Genomic DNA, 13,561 nt, shown 5'->3' on the forward strand with positions numbered 1-13,561 from the left:
GAAACTCTCTGACAATCTCTTAAACTTTCTGAAACTCTCTGAAACTCTCTGACTCTCTCAGAAACACTCAGAAACTCCCTGAAACTCTCTGAGACTCTCTGGCACTCTCTGAGACTCTCTGAAACTCTCTGACACTCGCTGAAACTCTCTGAAACTCTCTGACACTCTCTGACACTCTCTGAAACTCTCTGACAATCTCTGGCACTCTCAGACACTCTCAGACACTCTCTGAAGATCTCTGAAACTCTCTGACACTATCTGACACTTTCTGAATCTCTCGGACACTCTCTGAATCTCTCTGAAACTCTCCGACACTCTGTGACACTCTTTGAAACTTTCTCGCACTCTCTGACACTCTCTGAAGATCTCTGAAACTCTCTGAAAATCTCTGACACTCTCTGAAACTCTGTGAAACTCTCTGAAACTCTCTGAAACACGCTGAAACTCTCTGACATTCTCTGAAACTCTCTGAAATTCTTTGTAACTCTCTGACACTCTCAGAAACTCTCAGAAGCTCTCTGAAACTCTCTGACACTCTCTGACACTCTCTGAAACTCTCAGACACTCTCAGACACTCTCTGACACTCTCTGACACTATCTGAGACTCTCTGAAACTCTCTGACATTCTCTGACACTCTCTGAAACTGTCTGAAACTCTCTGACACTCTCTGACACTCTCTGAAAGTCTCTGACACTCTCTGACACTCTCTGAAACTCTCTGACACTCTCTGAAACTCTCTGAAAATCTCTGACACTCTCTGACACTCTGTGACACTCTCAGATACTCTCTGACTCTCTCAGACACACTCCGACACACTCAGAATCTCTCAGAAACTCTCTGGAACTCTCTGACACTCTCAGAAAGTCTCTGAAACTCTCTGACTCTCTCTGACACTCTCTGACGCTCTCTGACACTCTCTGAAACTCTGTGAAACTCTTTGACATTCTCTGACACTCACTGACTCTCTCTGAAACTCTCTGACACTCTCTGAAACTCTCTGAAACGGTCTGACACTCTCTGACAATCTCTGACACTCTCTGTATCTCTCTGAATCACTCTGACACTATGTGACACTCTCTGAAACTCTCTGACAATCTCTTAAACTTTCTGAAACTCTCTGAAACTCTCTGACTCTCTCAGAAACACTCAGAAACTCCCTGAAACTCTCTGAGACTCTCTGGCACTCTCTGAGACTCTCTGAAACTCTCTGACACTCGCTGAAACTCTCTGAAACTCTCTGACACTCTCTGACACTCTCTGAAACTCTCTGACAATCTCTGGCACTCTCAGACACTCTCAGACACTCTCTGAAGATCTCTGAAACTCTCTGACACTATCTGACACTTTCTGAATCTCTCGGACACTCTCTGAATCTCTCTGAAACTCTCCGACACTCTGTGACACTCTTTGAAACTTTCTCGCACTCTCTGACACTCTCTGAAGATCTCTGAAACTCTCTGAAAATCTCTGACATTCTCTGAAACTCTCTGAAACTCTCTGAAACTCTCTGAAACACGCTGAAACTCTCTGACATTCTCTGAAACTCTCTGAAACTCTTTGTAAGTCTCTGACACTCTCAGAAACTCTCAGAAGCTCTCTGAAACTCTCTGACACTCTCTGACACTCTCTGAAACTCTCAGACACTCTCAGACACTCTCTGACACTCTCTGACACTATCTGAGACTCTCTGAAACTCTCTGACATTCTCTGACACTCTCTGAAACTGTCTGAAACTCTCTGACACTCTCTGACACTCTCTGAAAGTCTCTGACACTCTCTGACACTCTCTGAAACTCTCTGACACTCTCTGACACCCTCTGACACTCTGTGACACTTTCTGAAACTCTCTGACACTATCTGACACTTTCTGAATCTCTCGGACACTCTCTGAATCTCTCTGAAACTCTCCGACACTCTGTGACACTCTCTGAAACTTTCTGACACTCTCTGAAGATCTCTGACACTTTCTGAAACTCTCTGACACTATCTGATTCTTTCTGAAACTCTCGGACACTCTCTGACACACTCTGCAACTCTATGACACTCTGTGACACTCTCTGACACTCTCTGAATCTCTCTGAAAAGCTCTGGCACTCTGTGACACTCTCTGACTCTCTCTGAAACTTTCTGACAATCTCTGACACTCTCTGAACATCTCTGAAACTCTCTGAAAATCTCTGACACTCTCTGACACTCTGTGACACTCTCAGATACTCTCTGACTCTCTCAGACACACTCCGACACACTCAGAAACTCTCAGAAACGCTCTGGAACTCTCTGACACTCTCAGGAAGTCTCTGAAACACTCTGAAACTCTCTGAAACTCTCTGACACTCTCTGACACTCTCTGAAACACTCTGACAATCTCTGAAACTCTCTGACACTCTCTGACACTCTCTGAAACTCTCTCTGACTCTCGCTGACACTCTCTGACACTATCTGACAATCTCTGAAACTCTCTGACACTCACTGACACTCTGTGACACTCTCTGAAACACTCTGACACTCTCTGACACTCGCTGACACTCTCTGACTCTCGCTGCCAATCTCTGATACTCTCCGACACTCACTGTCACTATCTGACACTCTCTGAAACTCTCTGACACTCACTGCCACTCTGTGACACTCTCTGAAACTCTCTGACACTCCCTGACAATCTCAGAAAATCTCAGAAACTCTCTGAAACTCTCTGAAACTCTCTGACACTCTCTGACACTCTGTGACAATCTCTGAAACTCTCTGACACTCTCTGACACTCGATGACTCTCTCTGAATCTCGCAGACACTCTCTGATACTCTCTGACAATCACTGACTCTATCTGACACTGTCTGACAATCTCTGAAACGCTCTGACACTCACTGACACTCTTTGGCACTCACTGACACTCTCTGAAGATCTCTGAAACTCTCTGAAAATCTCTGACACTCTCCGAAACTCTGTGACACTCTCTGAAACACTCTGACACTCTCTGACACTTTCCGGCACACTCAGAAACTGTCAGAAACTCTCAGGCACTCTCTGAAACTCTCAGAAAGTCACTGAAACTCTCTGACACTCTCTGAAACCCTCTGACACTCTCTGACACTCTCTGACACTCTCTGAAACTCTTTGACACTCTTTGACACTCTCAGACACTGTCTGACTCTCTCTGAAACTCTCTGAAAGTCTCTGACACTCTCTGACACTCCCTGACACTCTCTGAAGCTTTCTGAAAATCTCGGACAATCTCTGAAACTTTCTGACACTCTCTGAAACTCTCTGAAACTCTTTGTAACTCTCTGACACTCTCAGAAACTCTCAGAAGCTCTCTGACACTCTCTGACACTCTCTGACACTCTCAGAAACTCTCTGCCACTCTCTGACGCTATCTGAGACTCTCTGAAACTCTCTGACGCTATCTGACACTCTCTGACACTCTCTGAAAATCTCTGACACTCTCTGAAACTCTGAAATTTTCTGACACTCTATGACACTCTCAGACACTCTCTGACACTCTGTGACACTTTCTGAAATTCTCTGACACTATCTGACACTTTCTGTATCTCTCGGACACTCTCTGAATCTCTCTGAAACTCTCCGACACTCTGTGACACTCTCTGAAACTTTCTGGCACTCTCTGACACTCTCTGAAGATCTCTGGCACTCTCTGAAAATCTCTGACACTCTCTGAAACTCTGTGACACTCTCTGAAAGACTCTGACACTCTCTGACACTCTCAGACACTCTCTGACACTCTCTGACACTTTCTGAAACTCTCTGACACTATCTGACTCTTTCTGAAACTCTCGGACACTCTCTGACACACTCTGCAACTCTATGACACTCTGTGACACTCTCTGACACTCTCTGAATCTCTCTGAAAAGCTCTGACACTCTGTGACACTCTCAGAAACTCTCTGAAACTCCCTGACACTCTCTGACACTCTCTGAAACTTTCTGACACTCTCTGACACTCTCTGACACTCGATGACTCTCTCTGAATCTCACAGACACTCTCTGATACTCTCTGACAATCACTGACACCATCTGACACTGTCTGACAATCTCTGAAACGCTCTGACACTCACTGACACTCTGTGGCACTCACTGACACTCTCTGAAGATCTCTGAAACTCTCTGAAAATCTCTGACACTCTCCGAAACTCTGTGACACTCTCTGAAACACTCTGACACTCTCTGACACTCTCCGGCACACTCAGAAACTGTCAGAAACTCTCAGGCACTCTCTGAAACTCTCAGAAAGTCACTGAAACTCTCTGACACTCTCTGAAACCCTCTGACACTCTCTGACACTCTCTGACACTCTCTGAAACTCTTTGACACTCTTTGACACTCTCAGACACTGTCTGACTCTCTCTGAAACTCTCTGAAAGTCTCTGACACTCTCTGACACTCCCTGACACTCTCTGAAGCTTTCTGAAACTCTCTGACACTCTGTGACACCCTCTGAAACTCTCTGAAACTCTCGGACACTCTCTGAAACTTTCTGACACTCTCTGAAACTCTCTGAAACTCTTTGTAACTCTCTGATACTCTCAGAAACTCTCAGAAGCTCTCTGAAACTCTCTGACACTCTCAGAAACTCTCTGTCACTCTCTGACACTATCTGAGACTCTCTGAAACTCTCTGACGCTCTCTGACACTCTCTGACACTCTCTGAAACTCTCTGACACTCTCTGACACTCTCTGAAATTTTCTGACACTCTCTGACACTCTCAGACACTCTCTGACACTCTGTGACACTTTCTGAAATTCTCTGACACTATCTGACACTTTCTGAATCTCTCGGACACTCTCTGAATCTCTCTGAAACTCTCCGCACTCTGTGACACTCTCTGAAACTTTCTGGCACTCTCTGACACTCTCTGAAGATCTCTGGCACTCTCTGAAAATCTCTGACACTCTCTGAAACTCTGTGACAATCTCTGAAAGACTCTGACGCTCTCTGACACTCTCAGACACTCTCTGACACTCTCTGACACTTTCTGAAACTCTCTGACACTATCTGACTCTTTCTGAAACTCTCGGACACTCTCTGACACACTCTGCAACTCTATGACACTCTGTGACACTCTCTGACACTCTCTGAATCTCTCTGAAAAGCTCTGACACTCTGTGACACTCTCAGAAACTCTCTGAAACTCCCTGACACTCTCTGACACTCTCTGAAACTTTCTGACACTCTCTGACACTCTCTGACACTCTCTGAAACTCTCTGAAAATCTCTGACACTCTCTGACACTCTGTGACACTCTCAGATACTCTCTGACTCTCTCAGACACACTCCGACACACTCAGAATCTCTCAGAAGCTCTCTGGAACTCTCTGACACTCTCAGAAAGTCTCTGAAACTCTCTGACTCTCTCTGACACTCTCTGACGCTCTCTGACACTCTCTGAAACTCTGTGAAACTCTTTGACATTCTCTGACACTCACTGACTCTCTCTGAAACTCTCTGACACTCTCTGAAACTCTCTGAAACGGTCTGACACTCTCTGACAATCTCTGACACTCTCTGTATCTCTCTGAATCACTCTGACACTCTGTGACACTCTCTGAAACTCTCTGACAATCTCTGAAACTTTCTGACACTCTCTGAAACTCTCTGAAGCTCTCTGAAACTCTCTGAAACTCTCTGACTCTCTCAGAAACACTCAGAAACTCCCTGAAACTCTCTGAGACTCTCTGGCACTCTCTGAGACTCTCTGAAACTCTCTGACACTCGCTGAAACTCTCTGAAACTCTCTGACACTCTCTGACACTCTCTGAAACTCTCTGACAATCGCTGGCACTCTCAGACACTCTCAGACACTCTCTGAAGATCTCTGAAACTCTCTGACACTATCTGACACTTTCTGAATCTCTCGGACACTCTCTGAATCTCTCTGAAACTCTCCGACACTCTGTGACACTCTCTGAAACTTTCTGGCACTCTCTGACACTCTCTGAAGATCTCTGTCACTCTCTGAAACTCTGTGACACTCTCTGAAACACTCTGACACTCTCTGACAGTCTCAGACACTCTCTGACACTCTCTGACACTTTCTGAAATTCTCTGACACTATCTGACTCTTTCTGAAACTCTGTGACACTCTCTGACACACTCTGCAACTCTGTGACACTCTGTGACACTCTCTGACACTCTCTGAATCTCTCTGAAACGCTCTGACAATCTCTGACACTCTCTGAAACTCTCTGAAAATCTCTGACACTCTCTGACACTCTGTGGCACTCTCTGAAACACTCTGAAACTCTCTGACATTCTCTGAAACTCTCTGAAACTCTTTGTAACTCTCTGACACTCTCAGAAACTCTCAGAAGCTCTCTGAAACTCTCTGACACTCTCTAACACTCTCTGAAACTCTCAGACACTCTCAGACACTCTCTGACACTCTCTGACACTATCTGAGACTCTCTGAAACTCTCTGACATTCTCTGACACTCTCTGAAACTGTCTGAAACTCTCTGACACTCTCTGACACTCTCTGAAATTCTCTGACACTCTCTGACACTCTCTGAAACTCTCTGACACTCTCTGAAACTCTCTGAAAATCTCTGACACTCTCTGACACTCTGTGACACTCTCAGATACTCTCTGACTTTCTCAGCACACTCCGACACACTCAGAATCTCTCAGAAACTCTCTGGAACTCTCTGACACTCTCAGAAAGTCTCTGAAACTCTCTGACTCTCTCTGACACTCTCTGACGCTCTCTGACACTCTCTGAAACTCTGTGAAACTCTTTGACATTCTCTGACACTCACTGACTCTCTCTGAAACTCTCTGACACTCTCTGAAACTCTCTGAAACGGTCTGACACTCTCTGACAATCTCTGACACTCTCTGTATCTCTCTGAATCACTCTGACACTATGTGACACTCTCTGAAACTCTCTGACAATCTCTTAAACTTTCTGAAACTCTCTGAAACTCTCTGACTCTCTCAGAAACACTCAGAAACTCCCTGAAACTCTCTGAGACTCTCTGGCACTCTCTGAGACTCTCTGAAACTCTCTGACACTCGCTGAAACTCTCTGAAACTCTCTGACACTCTCTGACACTCTCTGAAACTCTCTGACAATCTCTGGCACTCTCAGACACTCTCAGACACTCTCTGAAGATCTCTGAAACTCTCTGACACTATCTGACACTTTCTGAATCTCTCGGACACTCTCTGAATCTCTCTGAAACTCTCCGACACTCTGTGACACTCTTTGAAACTTTCTCGCACTCTCTGACACTCTCTGAAGATCTCTGAAACTCTCTGAAAATCTCTGACACTCTCTGAAACTCTGTGAAACTCTCTGAAACTCTCTGAAACACTCTGAAACTCTCTGACATTCTCTGAAACTCTCTGAAACTCTTTGTAAGTCTCTGACACTCTCAGAAACTCTCAGAAGCTCTCTGAAACTCTCTGACACTCTCTGACACTCTCTGAAACTCTCAGACACTCTCAGACACTCTCTGACACTCTCTGACACTATCTGAGACTCTCTGAAACTCTCTGACATTCTCTGACACTCTCTGAAACTGTCTGAAACTCTCTGACACTCTCTGACACTCTCTGAAAGTCTCTGACACTCTCTGACACTCTCTGAAACTCTCTGACACTCTCTGACACCCTCTGCCACTCTGTGACACTTTCTGAAACTCTCTGACACTATCTGACACTTTCTGAATCTCTCGGACACTCTCTGAATCTCTCTGAAACTTTCTGACACTCTCTGAAGATCTCTGACACTTTCTGAAACTCTCTGACACTATCTGATTCTTTCTGAAACTCTCGGACACTCTCTGACACACTCTGCAACTCTATGACACTCTGTGACACTCTCTGACACTCTCTGAATCTCTCTGAAAAGCTCTGGCACTCTGTGACACTCTCTGACTCTCTCTGAAACTTTCTGACAATCTCTGACACTCTCTGAACATCTCTGAAACTCTCTGAAAATCTCTGACACTCTCTGACACTCTGTGACACTCTCAGATACTTGCTGACTCTCTCAGACACACTCCGACACACTCAGAAACTCTCAGAAACGCTCTGGAACTCTCTGACACTCTCAGGAAGTCTCTGAAACACTCTGAAACTCTCTGAAACTCTCTGACACTCTCTGACACTCTCAGAAACTCTCAGAAGCTCTCTGAAACTCTCTGACACTCTCTGACACTCTCTGAAACTCTCTGACACTATCTGACACTTTCTGAATCTCTCCGACACTCTGTGACACTCTCTGAAACTTTCTGACACTCTCTGAAGATCTCTGACACTTTCTGAAACTCTCTGACACTATCCGATTCTTTCTGAAACTCTCGGACACTCTCTGACACACTCTGCAACTCTATGACACTCTGTGACACTCTCTGACACTCTCTGAATCTCTCTGAAAAGCTCTGGCACTCTGTGACACTCTCTGACTCTCTCTGAAACTTTCTGACAATCTCTGACACTCTCTGAACATCTCTGAAACTCTCTGAAAATCTATGACACTCTCTGACACTCTGTGACACTCTCAGATACTTTCTGACTCTCTCAGACACACTCCGACACACTCAGAAACTCTCAGAAACGCTCTGGAACTCTCTGACACTCTCAGGAAGTCTCTGAAACACTCTGAAACTCTCTGAAACTCTCTGACACTCTCTGACACTCTCAGAAACTCTCAGAAGCTCTCTGAAACTCTCTGACACTCTCTGACACTCTCTGAAACTCTCTGACACTATCTGACACTTTCTGAATCTCTCCGACACTCTGTGACACTCTCTGAAACTTTCTGACTCTCTCTGAAGATCTCTGACACTTTCTGAAACTCTCTGACACTCTCTGACACTCTCTGAAAGTCTCTGACACTCTCTGACACTCTCTGAAACTCTCTGACACTCTCTGACACTCTCTGAAACACTCTGACAATCTCTGGCACTCTCAGACACTCTCAGACACTCTCTGAAGATCTCTGAAACTCTCTGACACTATCTGACACTTTCTGAATCTCTCGGACACTCTCTGAATCTCTCTGAAACTCTCCGACACTCTGTGACACTCTTTGAAACTTTCTGGCACTCTCTGACACTCTCTGAAGACCTCTGAAACTCTCTGACATTCTCAGACACTCTCTGACACTCTCTGACACGTTCTGAAACTCTCTGACAGTATCTGACACTTTCTGAAACTTTCGGAGGCTCTCTGACACACTCTGCAACTCTATGACGCTCTGTGACACTCTCTGACACTCTCTGACATTCTCTGAATCTCTCTGAAACTCTCTGACACTCTGTGACACTCTGTAACTCTCTGAAACTCCCTGACATTCTCTGACACACTCTGAAACTTTCTGACACTCTCTGACATTCTCTGAACATCTCTGAAACTCTCTGAAAATCTCTGACACTCTGTGACACTCTGTGACACTCTCAGGTACTCTCTGACTCCCGCAGACACACTTCGACACACTCAGAAACTCTCAGAAACTCTCTGGCACTCTCTGACACTCTCTGAAACTTTCTGACACTCTCTGACACTCTCTGACACTCTCTGAAACTCTCTGAAAATCTCTGACACTCTCTGGAACTCTCTGACACTCTCAGAAAGTCTCTGAAACTCTCTGAAACACTCTGACACTCTCTGACGCTCTCTGACACTCTCTGAAACTCTGTGAAACTCTTTGACATTCTCTGACACTCACTGACTCTCTCTGAAACTCTCTGACACTCTCTGAAACTCTCTGAAACTGTCTGACACTCTCTGACAATCTCTGCCACTCTCTGTATCTCTCTGAATCACTCTGACACTCTGTGACACTTTCTGAAACTCTCTGACAATCTCTGAAACTTTCTGACACTCTCTGAAACTCTCTGAAGCTCTCTGAAACTCTCTGAAACTCTCTGACTCTCTCAGAAACACTCAGAAACTCCCTGAAACTCTCTGAGACTCTCTGGCACTCTCTGAGACTCTCTGAAACTCTCTGACACTCTCTGACACTCTCTGACACTCTCTGAAGCTCTCTGACAATCTCTGGCACTCTCAGACACTCTCATACACTCTCTGAAGATCTCTGAAACTCTCTGACACTATCTGACACTTTCTGAATCTCTCGGACACTCTCTGATACTCTCCGACACTCTGTGACACTCTCTGAAACTTTCTCGCACTCTCTCACACTCTCTGAAGATCTCTGAAACTCTCTGAAAATCTCTGACACTCTCTGAAACTCTGTGAAACTCTCTGAAACACTCTGAAACTCTCTGACATTCTCTGAAACTCTCTGAAACTCTTTGTAACTCTCTGACACTCTCAGAAACTCTCAGAAGCTCTCTAAAACTCTCTGACACTCTCTGACACTCTCTGAAACTCGCAGACTCTCTCAGACACTCTCTGACACTCTCTGACACTATCTGAGACTATCTGAATCTCTCTGACATTCTCTGACAATCTCTGAAACTGTCTGAAACTCTCTGGCACTCTCTGACACTCTCTGAAAGTCTCTGACACTCTCTGACACTCTCTGAAACTCTCTGACACTCTCTGACACTCTCAGACACTCTCTGACACTCTGTGACACTTTCTGAAACTCTCTGACACTATCTGACACTTTCTGAATCTCTCGGACACTCTTTGAATCTCTCTGAAACTCTCCGACACTCTGTGACACTCTCTGAAACTTTCTGACACTCTCTGAAGATCTCTGACACTTTCTGAAACTCTCTGACACTATCTGATTCTTTCTGAAACTCTCGGACACTCTCTGACACACTCTGCAACTCTATGACACTCTGTGACACTCTCTGAATCTCTCTGAAAAGCTCTGGCACTCTGTGACACTCTCTGAAACTCTCTGAAACTCACTGACACTCTCTGACTCTCTCTGAAACTTTCTGACACTCTCTGACACTCTCTGAACATCTCTGAAACTCTCTGAAAATCTCTGACACTCTCTGACACTCTGTGACACTCTCAGATACTCTCTGACTCTCTCAGACACACTCCGACACACTCAGAAACTCTCCGAAACTCTCTGGAACTCTCTGACACTCTCAGGAAGTCTCTGAAACACTCTGAAACTCTCTGAAACTGTCTGACACTCTGTGACACTCTCTGAAACTCTCTGACACTATCTGACACTTTCTGAATCTCTCGGACACTCTCTGAATATCTCTGAAACTCTCCGACACTCTGTGACACTCTCTGAAACTTTCTGGCACTCTCTGCCACTCTCTGAAGATCTCTGAAACTCTCTGACATTCTCAGACACTCTCTGACACTCTCTGACACTTTCTGAAACTCTCTGACAGTATCTGACACTTTCTGAAACTCTCAGACACTCTCTGACACGCTCTGCAACTCGATGACACTCTGTGACACTCTCTGACACTCTCTGACATTATCTGAATCTCTCAGAAACTCTCTGGCACTCTCTGACACTCTCAGAAACTCTCTGAAACTCTTTGACACTCTCAGACACTGTCTGACTCTCTCTGAAACTCTCTGAAACTCTCTGACTCTCTCAGAAACACTCAGAAACTCCCTGAAACTCTCTGACACTCTCTGGCACTCTCTGAGACTCTCAGAAACTCTCTGACACTCTCTGAAACTCTCTGAAACTCTCTGACACTCTCTGACACTCTCTGAAACTCTCTGACAATCTCTGGCACTCTCAGACACTCTCAGACACTCTCTGAAGATCTCTGAAACTCTCTGACACTATCTGACACTTTCTGAATCTCTCGGACACTCTCTGAATCTCTCTGAAACTCTCCGACACTCTGTGACACTCTCTGAAACTTTCTCGCACTCTCTGACACTCTCTGAAGATCTCTGAAACTCTCTGAAAATCTCTGACACTCTCTGAAACTCTGTGAAACTCTCTGAAACACTCTGAAACTCTCTGACATTCTCTGAAACTCTCTGAAACTCTTTGTAACTCTCTGACACTCTCAGAAACTCTCAGAAGCTCTCTGAAACTCTCTGACAATCTCTGACACTCTCTGAAACTCTCAGACACTCTCAGACAATCTCTGGCACTCTCTGACACTATCTGAGACTCTCTGAAACTCTCTGACACTCTCTGACACTCTCTGAAACTGTCTGAAACTCTCTGACACTCTCTGAAAGTCTCTGACACTCTCTGACACTCTCTGAAACTCTCTGACACTCTCTGACACTCTCAGACACTCTCTGACATTCTGTGACACTTTCTGAAACTCTCTGACACTATCTGACACTTTCTGAATCTCTCAGACACTCTCTGAATCTCTCTGAAACTCTCCGACACTCTGTGACACTCTCTGAAACTTTCTGACACTCTCTGAAGATCTCTGACACTTTCTGAAACTCTCTGACACTATCTGATTCTTTCTGAAACTCTCGGACACTCTCTGACACACTCTGACACTCTCTGAATCTCTCTGAAATGCTCTGACACTCTGTGACACTCTCTGAAACTCTCTGAAACTCACTGACACTCTCTGACTCTCTCTGAAACTTTCTGACACTCTCTGACACTCTCTGAACATCTCTGAAACTCTCTGAAAATCTCTGACACTCTCTGACACTCTGTGACACTCTCAGATACTCTCTGACTCTCTCAGACACACTCCGACACACTCAGAAACTCTCAGAAACTCTCTGGAACTCTCTGACACTCTCAGGAAGTCTCTGAAACACTCTGAAACTCTCTGAAACTCTCTGACACTCTCTGACACTCTCTGAAACACTCTGACAATCGCTGGCACTCTCAGACACTCTCAGACACTCTCTGAAGATCGCTGAAACTCTCTGACACTATCTGACACTTTCTGAATCTCTCGGACACTCTCTGAATCTCTCTGAAACTCTCTGACACTCTGTGACACTCTCTGAAAAGTTCTGGAACTCTCTGACACTCTCTGAATATCTCTGGCACTCTCTGACACTCTCAGACACTCTCTGCCACTCTCTGAAACTCTCTGACAATCTCTGGCACTCTCAGACACTCTCAGACACTCTCTGAAGATCTCTGAAACTCTCTGACACTATCTGACACTTTCTGAATCTCTCGGACACTCTCTGAATCTCTCTGAAACTCTCCGACACTCTGTGACACTCTCTGAAAATTTCTCGCACTCTCTGACACTCTCTGAAGATCTCTGAAACTCTCTGAAAATCTCTGACACTCTCTGAAACTCTGTGAAACTCTCTGAAACACTCTGAAACTCTCTGACATTCTCTGAAACTCTCTGAAACTCTTTGTAACTCTCTGACACTCTCAGAAACTCTCAGAAGCTCTCTGAAACTCTCTGACAATCTCTGACACTCTCTGAAACTCTCAGACACTCTCAGACAATCTCTGGCACTCTCTGACACTATCTGAGACTCTCTGAAACTCTCTGACACTCTCTGACACTCTCTGAAACTGTCTGAAACTCTCTGACACTCTCTGAAAGTCTCTGACACTCTCTGACACTCTCTGAAACTCTCTGACACTCTCTGACATTCTGTGACACTTTCTGAAACTCTCTGACACTATCTGACACTTTCTGAATCTCTCAGACACTCTCTGAATCTCTCTGAAACTCTCCGACAC

The sequence above is a fragment of the Heterodontus francisci genome, unplaced genomic scaffold (genome assembly GCF_036365525.1).
Source record: "Heterodontus francisci isolate sHetFra1 unplaced genomic scaffold, sHetFra1.hap1 HAP1_SCAFFOLD_93, whole genome shotgun sequence".
NCBI classification, from domain to species: Eukaryota; Metazoa; Chordata; class Chondrichthyes; order Heterodontiformes; family Heterodontidae; genus Heterodontus; species Heterodontus francisci.